We start from the raw sequence: 14,186 nt of genomic DNA on the forward strand, positions 1-14,186 counted from the left end.
ATGATAGGATTGGACCCCGAGGCTCACGAATCAAGCAGGGACGGGGTACAACTGATAAAGGGCTCAGAAAGCACAACGCGGACCAGTATACTATGCAGACGGAGGTCCACTGCACTTGGTAACAGTGTTGCCAACTAATTTTCAGGGTAAGTTGCTAGGGGCAGGTTGATTTGTTGCTAAAAGTTGCTAAATGACGTTGTGATGTCATTGCGTGATAACGTAAAAATGCGTAATTACGTAGAATACACAATAACGTTACTCAAATTGACTGGCCATCTCAGCGAAAATAGGATTTGACATTTGTTCAGGTACAGACTCCCACTCTTTTCTGTTCTTCTTGCTGTACAATTTTGATTGAGACATGTTGATTGATGTTGTAAGTTCTGTTCAAGATCAAACATTCGTGACCAACTATATTCATTAGGTTTGGCTCGTCGAACCCGTACTACTGCTGCTGCAGTCAGCCAACAATGATTTGCAATTTTCTGAAATTGCTGCTGGCCTTCTGTTGACGTCACTCACAATGCACTTTTGCAACCAGGCACGTGTTGTGACTGAGTGTGTGACAGAGAAAATCGTTTTTGTGTCATTTAGAGGGAAAATGCATGCATTTTAGCATTTGAGTCACTTTTCAAAAGTTGCTAAAAGTTCAAAATATATTTTTTAAAGTAGCTAAATTTGATGCTAGATGCTGTTTGAAAGAGAAGTTGCCAGGGTAGTCTGAAAAGTTGCTAAATCTAGCAACAAAATTGCTAAGTTGGCATCACTGCTTGGTAAATTGCTGCGTGCAGTTCAGGCCGCCCATTGTAACTCGTTGTGGGCGTGCTGGCAGCATATAGCAGCATGTTCGATTTGTGCGTTAAGAATTCAGTATAGCAAATTTGTATGAAGGTCTGGTTATTAATTGTGTACATAGTTCAATAGTAATACGCTCTAAAACGCTCTGGTGACAAACAAACTTTGCTGCCGTTTCCAATTGTCCACATGGCTGGGAGAACCTATTCAAGTAAGTAAATACATTTCGAAAATTGTAAGGTATAATTATCTTTTTACATCAGCACATGTATCAATATGTTCTATTGTTTTGTTAAGCTACATGCTTGTGTGATTATTATGTCCTAAGGGACCGTGTATGTGACTAACTGCTGAGCTGTGGCTAATTAGGGGGTAAAACTGTTGAGGCATGAAGAAGGCTGTTTCACAAACTAGAGTAACATGAGAAACCAATTGATACTGAAATACAATAAAAAGAACTGAGCCTGTTGTCAATAGGCTCAGAGTGTACAGGAAGTGCGTCACGAGGCTGGGACCAGCCTGCACGCCAACGATAGGATGAGTAAGTTTAAACCATGCTCATCCTCCCTCTGACAGGCCAGCAGTGAGCGGGAACTATCTCTGTCAGAGTATTTAAGGAAGAACAAAGGATGTGTCGTTCAGTTCTCTGTTTTGCCCTGCGAGGTGGTGCAGTGAGCCCGTATATACGAACATCATATTTACCATTTCTACTATCATTCTATTTACTTAAAGATGAATTAAATAATCATTGCAAAACTAAGTTGCATGGTTTGTTTATATCCTAATACCAGATTCGATTGACGCAATCCAACAAAATGTTAAAAAAAAGATGTATTAGCTACAGTGGAGGCTAACCCAAATGAGCTGCTAAGTGAGCTAGCTAGCTATCTAGCCAACTTCACATACTGTATAGCTAGGTAGACGGTGATATTTAATTAATATTAGCTAGCTATCTTGATGTATTTATCACTGTAAAAAAACAAACTCCAAATGCATTTGTAGGTAGCTAGCTAACAGCCATGGAGGAGGGTGAAAGGATAGCAGCCCCAACTGTCAGTGTGAGAGTAGGCTATTCTGGATAGGGCAGGTACCTTTGTGTAGTTCCTGTCCCTAGAAGTGCGTATGGAGATAATAGTAACATAATATTCAATATGGTGTAATTTGACTATAATGAAGTCTGTTTCTTGTGAGGTTTTCTGTCCCCAGATACAGAGAGCTATGAAAGGCTGTCTACATATGAATAGGTCCCAATGAAGAGCAGTGGTTCTCAGTCCTGCTCCTGGGGACTGTGCCCCTTTTTGTTTTTGCCTTCGCACTGCACAGCTGATTCAAATGATCAACTCATCATCAAGCTGCAAGTGGTATTTATGTATTCATTTGTGATGCTGTCTTTTATGATCCTGTTATGTGCATGTGTAGCATGTGACAATATGTGTGCCCATGCATCTATCAATCCAATGTTATCATGTTTTGTTATCAGGGATATTATACTTCAGTAATGTAAAAGTCTAATTACATTGTCTTCCATATTCCTACAGATGCCTTGTAACTGGAGATTCATTCAAAACGATTGCCTACAGTTAATGTGTAGGGCACTTCAAGGTTGGGTGACCAGGGCCATCTGGGACTGCCTCCTGGAGGAATTAAGGTGTGTGAAGGCTACCTGTGTCCTGCATAACTTCATGAGGATGGACTCGATGATCTGAAGCTCACCGCCATGTGCCAGAGGAGAAGTCTGCTGCTCTGCAGGATGTTTCAAGGATGGGGTCCAACAACGCAGCAAGAGAGGCAATCCGTGTGCGGGAGATCTTCACCTCATACTTCCTTGAAGAGGGAGCTGCTCCCAGGCAACACCATAGACCACACTATGCACAACCAAAGGCTCTTTTAAGAGCCACTCACATTGCAATAACAGTATTCTTCCATTTACTTAGCTATGTCAACTAGTTATTCAATTCCCAGTTTCTCTCCCTTTGATTTCTACTTCTCAGGTGAGGGGATTGTTTAGGTAAGGGTGTGATGTCTGTACAAAAACAAAACAGGCTATTTTAAATCACCCATTTTGAAAAAAATGTAGAGCAATTAGACACCCTATAACCCACAACTACACATTCATGTATCAATCTGATTGATGGAGAGTGTTGTGCAGTAAGCAGGCTCGGGTGTATAACTGTGGCTCCTTCCACCTTCAAAAATTAGGCAAGAGGGCCAACCATGGAGAATAGTAAGACACTCATTATTTCTATAACTACGCTATATAGTTTGTCCTCATGTGTTCGTTCATGTTTTTCAGCATAAGGTACTCTGCAGCCACTTAGTGTGGTGTGGACACCAGGTGAGGCCACACACACAGATTCCTGTTGAACACTGTCCCTTTAACCTCTATGGGCTAGGTGGGACGCTTGCGTCCCACCTACTCAACAGCCAGTTGAATCCTGTGGCGCGTTATTCAAATCCTTAGATATGCTATTACTTCAATTTTTAAAAATATGACTATTTTACACCATTTTAAAGATAAGACTCTCGTTAATCTAACCACACTGTCCGATTTCAAAAAGGCTTTACAACGAAAGCAAAACATTATTAGATTATGTCAGCAGAGTACCGAGCCAGAAATAATCAGACACCCATTTTTCAAGCTAGCATATAATGTCACATAAACCCAAACCACAGCTAAATGTAGCACTAACCTTTGATGATCTTCATCAGATGACAACCCTAGGACATTATGTTATACAATACATAAATGTTTTGTTCAATCAAGTTCATATTTATATCAAAAACCATCTTTTTACATTAGCATGTGACTAGCATGTGACTAGCATTCCCACCGAACACTGCCGGTGAATTTACTAAATTACTCACGATAAACGTTCACAAAAAGCATAACAATTATTTTAAGAATTATAGATACAGAACTCCTCTATGCACTCGATATGTCCGATTTTAAAATAGCTTTTCGGTGAAAGCACATTTTGCAATATTCTCTGTAGATAGCCCGGCGGCACAGGGCTAGCTATTTAGACACCCAGCAGGTTTAGCACTCATCAAAGTCAGATTTACTATAACAAAAATGTTCTTACCTTTGTTGTCTTTGTCAGAATGCACTCCCAGGACTTCTACTTCAATAACAAATGTTGGTTTGGTCCAAAATAATCCATCGTTATATCCAAACAGCGGCGTTTTGTTCGTGCGTTCTAGACACTATCCTAAAGGCTAAATAAGGGTGACGAGCATGGCGCAATTCGTGACAAAAGAATTCTAAATATTCCATTACCGTACTTTGAAGCATGTCAACCGCTGTTTAAAATCAATTTTTATGCCATTTTTCTCATAAAAAAGCGATAATATTCCGACCGGGAATCTGCGTTTAGATAAACAGACAAAGGAAAACAAAGCATTCGGTCGAAGCGGGCACGCGCCTAAGCCCATAGTACTCTGAGTGGCCACTTGCCAAAAGCGATAAAGTGTTTCAGCCAGAGCCTGCCTCGATATCGTTCAACGTTTTCCCGGGCTCTGAGACCCTATGGAAGACGTAGGAAGTGTCACCTTATTGCACAGATCCTGAGTCTTCAATAAAAAGAGCCAAGATGAAACACTACTTCTCAGACAGGCCACTTCCTGCTTGAAATCTTCTCAGGTTTTGGCCTGCCATAGGAGTTCTGTTATACTCACAGACACCATTCAAACAGTTTTAGAAACTTTAGGGTGTTTTCTATCCAAAGCCAATAATTATATGCATATTCTAGTTACTGGGCAGGAGTAGTAACCAGATTAAATCGGGTACGTTTTTTAATCCAGCCGTGTCAATACTGCCCCCTATCCCCAACAGGTTAACTACCTTATTTTCTCAATAACAGTCTCTCTCCTTCACTTCATCCCTCTCTCCCCTTCTCCCTAAATCCTCTAGGTATATCAGCTGTGACGGTAAACCCCTCCTGCATCGGAACTGGCTACATAGAGGGCACAGCATGATCAGAGGTGAGAGGTCACTTGGTCAGGTCAACAGGAAGTATTATTAAAGAGATGCTTTACATTGGAATACAGATAGAGATGCAGTAGTCCCAGAGTTAATGATCCAAGGTCAGTATTACATTTCACCTCCTGATTATTATGATGACTAACAATGTTAGAATAAAAACAAAGCTTAAACATGCTATCTTCTAGGCAGAGTTGCAAAGAAAAAGACCATATCTCAGACTGGCCAATAAAAAGAAAAGATTAAGATGGGCAAAAGAACACAGACACTGGACAGAGGAACTCTGCCTAGAAGGCCAGCATCCCGGAGTCGCCTCTTCACTGTTGACGTTGAGACTGATGTACTATTTAATGAGGCTGCCAGTTGAGGACTTGTGAGGCGTCTGTTTCTCGAACTAGACACTCTAATGTACTTGTCCTCTTGCTCAGTGGTGCACTTGGGCCTCCTACTCCTCTTTCTATTCTGGTTAGAGCCAGTTTGCGCTGTTCTGTGAAGGGAGTAGTACAGAGCGTTGTACAAGATCTTTTTTCTCGCGTGGAATAGCCTTAGTTTCTCAGAACAAGAATAGACTGACATGTTTCAGAAGAAAGTTATTTGTTTCTAGCCATTTTGAGCCTGTAATCGAACCCACAAATGCTGATGCTCCAGATACTCAACTAGTCTAAAGAAGGTGCGTTTTGTTGGTTCTTTAATTAGGACAACAATAATTGCAAAAGGGATTTCTAATTATCAATTAGCCTTTTAACCTGTTATGGCTAGGGGGCAGTATTTTCACGGCTGGATAAAAAACGTGCCCGATTTAATCTGGTTACCACTCCTACCCAGTAACTAGAATATGCATATACTTATTACATATGGATAGAAAACACCCTAAAGTTTCTAAAACTGTTTGAATGGTGTCTGTGAGTATAACAGAACTCATTTGGCAGGCAAAAACCTGACAAGGTTTCAGGCAGGAAGTGGCCTGTCTGACAAGGTGTCGTTCTTCTTGTCTCTGTTTATTGAAGAGTGAGGATCTTAGCTGTCCCGTGACACTTCCTACGGCTGCCATAGGGTCTCAGAAGGCGGTAAAAAGCTGAATCGTGGCTTTGCAGGCTCTGGCTGAAACGAAGTAGCGTGTTTGGGTAGTGGCTGGTTACAGTACTGTGAGACTCAGGCGCGTGCCCGCGTCGACCGAATGCTTTGTTTTCTTTCCTCTGTTTAGCTAAAAGGAGATTCCCGGTCGGAATATTATTGCTTTTTTACGAGAAAAATGGCATAAAAATGGATTTTAAACAGCGGTTGACATGCTTCGAAGTACGGTAATGGAATATTTCGATTTTTTTTGTCACGAATTGCGCCATGCGCACGACCCTGATTTACCATTTCAGATAGTGTCTGGGACGCACGAACAAAACGCCGCTATTCGGATATAACGATGGATTATTTTGGACCAAACCAACATTTGTTATTGAAGTAGCAGTCCTGGGAGTGCATTCTGACGAAGACAACAAAAGGTAATCAAACTTTTATAATAGTAAACCTGATATTGGTGAGTGCTAAACTTGCCGGGTGTCTAAATAGCTAGCCCGTGATGCCTGGGCTATGTACTTAGAATATTGCAAAATGTGCTTTCACCAAAAAGCTATTTTAAAATCGGACATATCGAGTGCATAGAGGAGTTCTGTATCTATAATTCTTTAAATAATTGTTATGCTTTTTGTGAACGTTTATCGTGAGTAATTTAGTAAATTCTTAGTGAATTCGCCGGAAGTTTGCGGGGGGTATGCTAGTTCTGAACGTCACATGCTAATGTAAAAAGCTGTTTTTTGATATAAATATGAACTTGATTGAACAAAACATGCATGTATTGTATAACATAATGTCCTAGGGTTGTCATCTGATGAAGATCATAAAAGGTTTGTGCTGCATTTAGCTGTCTTCTGGGTTTTTGTGACATTATATGCTAGCTTGAAAAATGGGTGTCTGATTATTTCTGGCTTGGTACTCTGCTGACATAATCTAATGTTTTTCTTTCGTTGTAAAGCCTTTTTGAAATCGGACAGTGTGGTTAGATAAAGGAGAGTCTTATCTTTAAAATGCTGTGAAATAGTCATATGTTTGAAAAATTGAAGTTTTTGTATTTTTGAGGAGTTTGTATTTCGCGCCACGCCCATCATTGGATGTTGGAGCAGGTGTTCCGCTAGCGGAATGTCTAGATGTAAGAGGTTAAAATGATACAACGTGCCATTGGAACACAGGAGTGATGGTTGTTGATAAGGGGCCTCTGTACGCCTATGTAGATATTCCATAAAGAAATTGCCATTTCCAGCTACAATAGTAATTTACAACATTAACAATGTCTACACTGTATTTCTGATCAATTTGATAATATTTTAAAGAACAAAAGCATATTTTTTTCTTTCAAAAACAAGGAAATGTCTAAGTGACCCCAAACTTTTGAACGGTGGTGTATGTGTGTGTCTGTCCCAGGTCCCATAGCAAGTGAGTCATCCTACAAGTCAGGTTGGGGGAGACAATCCTCGCAAATAGATTTCGAATTTGGGAATATTGAGTGGCAGTTGGGATGTCGAGTGCACATCGTCTCAATGCTCATTTTGGCCAAAACACTTGCAGAATTGAGTGATCACTATCGAACACAACAGCAAGTGGCCACTTGAAAAGGGCTTAGGGACAAAGTGTTCTGTTTGAGATTCAGCCCATGTCTACCTTTATTTCCTAAACACAATTAAACATAATTTTTTCTTTCAATCATTTTAAGCGTCTTTTAACACAGTCTTAACACCTAACAAACACATTTTGAACACTTTTAACATAGGCCAGGCCCTGTTGTTACCTCATATACCAATGATAATGCCTGGAAAGAAAACACTTCAATTTGCTCAACATGCTATTGGCTCAACCATTCGCTCAACTTACTCCATGGCCATTGGCTCAACTTACCCAAAGTAAACAATTTTACTATGTTAGCCCACACAGCTACAAGGATGCTAGGTTTTCAACATCATATTGAAGCTTATTGCGACCCAAATGGATATATAGAACAATCTTAAAATTAAGTGTTTTGGTTTAGATACAAGCATCATGAAACCTCTAACACAACACATTAATTTGACTTGATAAAAATCTGTTTTTTGGACCTAGCTTGCTAACCACCTTTTCTTCCTTCACAGATTCCATGAAATGATGATATATTCCTAAATATTTGGTCAAATTATTAATTTTGTGTTTCCTAGAAACAAGGGTGGCTCAACTTACACCCCTACATACAAATGTTATCCACTTTTGACAGCAGGCATGCAAAATGCAATGGGAGATATTGCAAACTCATGGGAAATATGAATACATGCATTTTTAATTAGATGGGGTTGTTCCTTGTTGTCATTAAACATGCAGTCAGTGATAATACAGTGTGGTATTATAGTAAAATTGTACATGAATAACACTAGGTCAGGATCTGTTAAATATTATTTTGTGCTAATATGAATTTAGGGACCAATGCTTTTTGAAAACCTGTAAATCATCCATATTGTAAAAATTGTAGACTGAATCCTTACAATAAATGACCTACATAAACTCAGCAAAACAATAAACATCCTCTCACTGTCAACTGTGTTTATTTTAAGCAAACTTAACGTGTAAATATTTGTATGAACATAACCAGATTCAACAACTGAGACATAAACTGAAGAAATTCCACAGACATATGACTAACAGAAATGGAGTAATGTGTCCCTGAACAAAGGGCGGGTCAAAGTCAAAAGTAACAGTCAGTATCTGGTGTGGCCACCAGCTGCATTAAGTACTGCAGTGTATCTCCTCCTCATGAACTGCACCAGATTTTTCAGTTCTTGCTGTGAGATGTTACCCCACTCTTCCACCAAGGCACCTGTAAGTCTCCAGACATTTCTGGGGGGAAGGGCCCTAGCCCTCACCCTCCGATCCAACAGGTCCCAGACGTGCTCAATGGGATTGAGACCCGGGCTCTTCGGTGGCCATGGCAGAACACTGACATTCCTGTCTTGCAGGAAATCACGCACAGAACGAGCAGTATGGCTGGTGGCATTGTCATGCTGGAGGGTCATGTCAGGATGAGCCTGCAGGGAGGGTACCACATGAGGGAGGGGGATGTCTTCCCTTTAACGCACAGTGTTGAGATTGCCTGCAATGACAACAAGCTCGGTCCGATGATTCTGTGATACACCGCCCCAGACCATGACGGACCCTCCACCTCCAAATCGATCCCACTCCAGATTACAGGCCTCGGTATAACGCTCATTCCTTTGACGATAAACGTGAATCCGACCATCACCCCTGGTGAGACAAAACCACGACTCGTCAGTGAAGAGCACTTTTTGCCAGTCCTGTCTGGTCCAGCGCCAGTGGGTTTGTGCCCATAGGCGACATTGTTGCCTGTGATGTCTGGTGAGGACCTGCCTTACAACAGGCCTAAAAGCCCTCAATCCAGCCTCTCTCAGCCTATTGCGGACAGTCTGAGCACTGATGGAGGAATTGTGCGTTCCTGGTGTAACTCGGGCAGTTGTTGTTGCCATCCTGTACCTGTCCCGCAGGTGTGATGTACCGATGTGATGTACCGATGTGATGTTCGGATGTACCGATTCTGTGCAGGTGTTGTTACACGTGGTCTGCCACTGTGAGGATGATCAGCTGTCCATCCTGTCTCCCTGTAGAGCTGTCTTAGGCATCTCACAGTACAGACATTGCAATTTATTGCCCTGGCCACATCTGCAGTCCAAATGCCTCCTTGCAGCATGACTAAGGCACGTTCACGCAGATGAGCAAGGACCCTGTGCATCTTTCTTTTGGTGTTTTTCAGAGTCAGTAGAAAGGCCTCTTTAGTGTCCTAAGTTTTCATAACTGTGACCTTAATTGCCTACCATCTGTAAGCTGTAAGTAGTGTCTTAACGACCGTTCCACAGGTGCATGTGTATTAATTTATGGTTCATTGAACAAGCATGTGAAACAGTGTTTAAACCCTTTACAATGAAGATCTTTGAAGTTATTTGGATTTTTACGAATTATCTTTGAAAGACAGGGTCCTGAAAAAGGGACATTTTTTGTTGTTGCTGAGTTTATATATTATATGAATAAAGCATTTAAGGAGTTACTTTTGTCTCAAATATACTGTATTTCCTCTGTAGCGCTGATGGTGATTTCGCAGTGACCCACCTGACCAAGGCCCACCTATTCCATGACGGGCACATCAAGTGGATGCCGCCGGCCATCTACAAGTCTTCCTGCAGCATCGACGTCACCTTTTTCCCCTTCGACCAGCAGAACTGCAAGATGAAGTTTGGCTTGTGGACTTACGACCGGGCCAAGATTGACTTGATCGGCATGGCCAGTGACGTGGACCAGATGGACTACTGGGAGAGCGGCGAGTGGATGATCATCAATGCTGTGGGAAAGTACAACACCAAGAAGTATGAGTGCTGCACCGAGATCTACCCCGATATCATCTATTACTTCATCATCCGCAGGCTGCCGCTCTTCTACACCATCAACCTGATTATACCATGTTTGTTAATCTCCTGTCTGACTGTCTTGGTGTTCTATCTGCCCTCCCAGTGTGGCGAGAAGATCACCTTGTGTATCTCTGTGTTGCTGTCTCTCACGGTCTTCCTCTTGCTCATTACCGAGATCATCCAGTCCACCTCACTGGTCATCCTGCTTATCGGCGAGGACCTCCTCTTCAACATGATCTTTGTCACCCTCTCTATCATCATCACAGTCTTCGTGCTCAATGTGCACCATCGCTCACCGTTTATGCCCCACTGGGTGTGGTGGGTCTTCCTGGCCTGGTGCCTTGCGTGCTCTTCATGAAGCGGCCCCTGGCCACTGCCAAGAAAAACAGCCAGAAGCTGATTGAGATGATGCACCAGACCAGCTCCTCGACAGCAGCCAATCAGTCCCAATCTTTCTGGGCCAGGGTGGAGACGGGGCTAGGACAGCTGGGGCACACTCTCTCTGCCACACACTCTGACAGCCCCATCATCCTGGCCTTCTCTCCTTTATCCTCTCCCTCTCTGCCTCAGGACCTGCTTTTGGAGGCACACCCCCTCAAGGCCCCCCAGCTCTACTGCCACTTCACCTCCAGCCAGTACTCCATCATCCTGGCCTTCTCTCCTTTATCCTCTCCCTCTCTGCCTCAGGACCTGCTTTTGGAGGCACACCCCCTCAAGGCCCCCCAGCTCTAATGCCACTTCGCCTCCAGCCAGTACTCCATCATCCTGGAAGAGCATTCCAAGCTGGGAAACATCGCCTCCCCTTTGTCCTGCTCAACTCACTCCTCCACCCAGTCCTTCTCCTCCTCCACCCTGTCTCTGCCGCTGGGTCACTTGGGCCCCTTACGCTCTCTGCCCCGGGATGAGCCGCGGATGCTGGCCCCCAATGGGTGGAGCCACAGTGTAGAGCATGTGTTTGACCACCAGAGGGAGCCTAACCAGGAGCCCCCCCCAGAGGACTGAGCACCACTACCGCAGCTTCCAGTACTGCTGCCTGAACAAGGAGTGGGGTGGGGCTGCTGTCTATGGCAAGGGCCGATGGGCTCTAGGTGGAGGAAGGGTAAAGAGACAGGTCCTGCTAGACCACCTAGGTAGAGCCACCTCCACTGAGCCCAGCATGGCTCTAGGTACCTGGGAAACCATGTTCCCCACAATATTGCCGTCAATGAGAAGGGCCATAGAGGGCGTGCAGTATATCGCTGACCACCTCAAGGCAGAGGACATTGACTTCTTGGTGAGTTTGTTGACATTGCCTTTTCTATCAGAGCCCCTTAATTTCTGTAAGAACCCCTAACGTTCTCTCGACGTGGAAAGTAGCATTGCCCTCTAAGAAGATATTGTTGCAAGGTTACCATAACATCAGGGGTTGGAACGAAAATAATTTTCCAATCCTTTCGTTTTGTACAGAACCCAATTATTATTTTTTTCCCCCAATGTTCTGACCATCAAAATAAAGTTCTGAACCGGTTCAAATCCAAACAAAGTAATGGTTTATAAAGTTCCTTTCTGTTCCTTTTTTAACCTGTGAAATCAACAGTTTTTTACATTTAGCTCATTAAATTACCAGTAAGTGCAGATAGAGCAGGCAAGCTATTCGTTTACATGCGTGATGGACAAACAAGTCTAGGCTGTAGCGCAAGATGCGACTGAACTTTTGCGGGTGGGGAGAGAGCGAGTGGGTTGAGGAGGCTCGAGGACGAGGCTTGAAGCGCTGGGCATCTTGTTATGACATGCATTATCTGAATTAGGTCCACAGAATTATTCCTAGGAGGAACGGCTTCTATGGAGTAACGTTTAATATCCTTTGAGCTAGCTAGCGGACAAGCTTCTGTGTGCAGAGTGGCACCAGAATTAAAAACACATCTTACCTTTTTTGTAGTTAATATATCCAACCTGAAAAATGATAACTAGGTCTATAGTATACTTAACTAGCATTGAAAAAGTTAATCCATTTTTCTCTAGCTAACTAAAAATCTATTTCCCTACCTTCTGAATCAAGCTTGTAACATCAGTACGGTAGCCTATGCTTCAGAGGAGGGAGGGGCAGGTAGCCTAAACACACACATGCACATGCAAATATTTTCAGCTTGTAGGCAGACGCTGGAATAAGTTTGACAGAGTGAGGTCTTTGCATAGGCATTTTGTTGTGGGACTAGAAAAAAAAATATGGAACGTAAAAGAACATTATTAACAGGTTCCCATGCTTTTACAATAAAGGTTCTATTCTGGAACACTATGGATCCCTTTCATTCCAGGTTCCAATTTATGTTCCTTGAGAAATGTAGTTATTTACAGGTTTTTGGTTCTGTTCCCTGAACCGATTCCAACCCCTGCCTAAGATATAGCTTGAATTCATGATCCATATGAAAACATTTGCCGTTTGACATTTAGAACCCATAAACCCCCCCAAAAATGTTCATAAAAATCTGCTAAAGCATTAGCACCCCCTGAAGAGCTGCCCAGTCTGAGGTAAAAATTGGATTATCCGCATTAAGATGAACAGGTAAAGTATGTCATAATTGAATTTCTGGCTGAATGTATAGCCCTATTTAAAAGTGAACTATGCAGAAATCGTACCGCCATTTCCTGGTTGCTAAAAATTCTAATAGTTCTGCTAATTCCAGTTTATGTGACAAAACAAGCAAGTAAAGTGTAGAGAATCATTGTACCATATAAACCGCTGTGAAACGTATTTTCCATAACAAAAATATTGCGTTTTCAGCTGTTTGAAGCTGGTGTACAAAGCCGAAAGTAAAAAACAAATTTAAAAAATGTAATAACTTAAAAACAGGAAGCAAAGAACAGAACAGATCTACCGTTTAATTTGGTTGGGTCACCCGAAAAGTTACATATTGCAGATTTAAAATGTATTTCAAATTAAACAAGATCTCAGAAATCATCACCACAAAACTGACAGAATAGACAGCCATGAGAAGGTTTAGCTCTTGGTTATTCTGATGAAATGAGATTTGCGACTTTTCTCACAACCTTGTCAAATCTATTCATTCATATTTCATGGATGGCTGATCTCCTCTCATTTACATTACATTTAAGTCATTTAGCAGACGCTCTTATCCAGAGCGACTTACAAATTGGTGCATTCACCTTATGATATCCAGTGGAACAACCACTTTACAATAGTGCATCTAAATCTTTTAAGGGGGGGTTAGAAGGATTACTTTATCCTATCCTAGGTATTCCTTAAAGAGGTGGGGTTTCAGGTGTCTCCGGAAGGTGGTGATTGACTCCGCTGTCCTGGCGTCGTGAGGGAGCTTGTTCCACCATTGGGGTGCCAGAGCAGCGAACAGTTTTGACTGGGCTGAGTGGGAACTGTGCTTCCTCAGAGGTAGGGAGGCGAGCAGGCCAGAGGTGGATGAACGCAGTGCCCTTGTTTGGGTGTAGGGCCTGATCAGAGCCTGAAGGTACGGAGGTGCCGTTCCCCTCACAGCTCCGTAGGCAAGCACCATGGTCTTGTAGCGGAAGCGAGCTTCAACTGGAACACCTTGTTAGTTACTTTTGATGTTGAGTCGTTATACACAAATATTCCTCATGAGGGCGGTATTGAAGCCATGGAACATTTTCTTCTGCAACGTGACCTTAATGAGCTACCTTCCAGTGCCTGCATTGTAACATTGGCTGAAATAGTACTCACACATAACTATTTCATGTTTCTAAATGATTTCTTTATTCAGACGAAGGGTACTGCTATGGGATCCCCCATGGCTCCTAACTATGCTAATTTGTATGTGGGTTACATGGAGAAACAATCCATTTTCAACCCTCGCAAAAATGTTTTCTTGCCTAACATCATTATTTGGAAACGGTATATTGACAATATTTTTGTTCTATGGAGGGGTGATGCAGAACTGCTCCAGGCGTTTTATGCT

General features: G+C 42.5%; 1 pseudogene; it reads left to right on the plus strand.

Annotated features, from left to right (window-relative positions):
* LOC106566944 (neuronal acetylcholine receptor subunit alpha-4-like) lies at nt 1-13,356 on the plus strand (annotated as a pseudogene).
* Nucleotides 13,357-14,186: the final 830 nt, after the last annotated feature.

This window comes from Salmo salar, chromosome ssa13 (assembly GCF_905237065.1).
Source record: "Salmo salar chromosome ssa13, Ssal_v3.1, whole genome shotgun sequence".
NCBI lineage: Eukaryota > Metazoa > Chordata > Actinopteri > Salmoniformes > Salmonidae > Salmo > Salmo salar.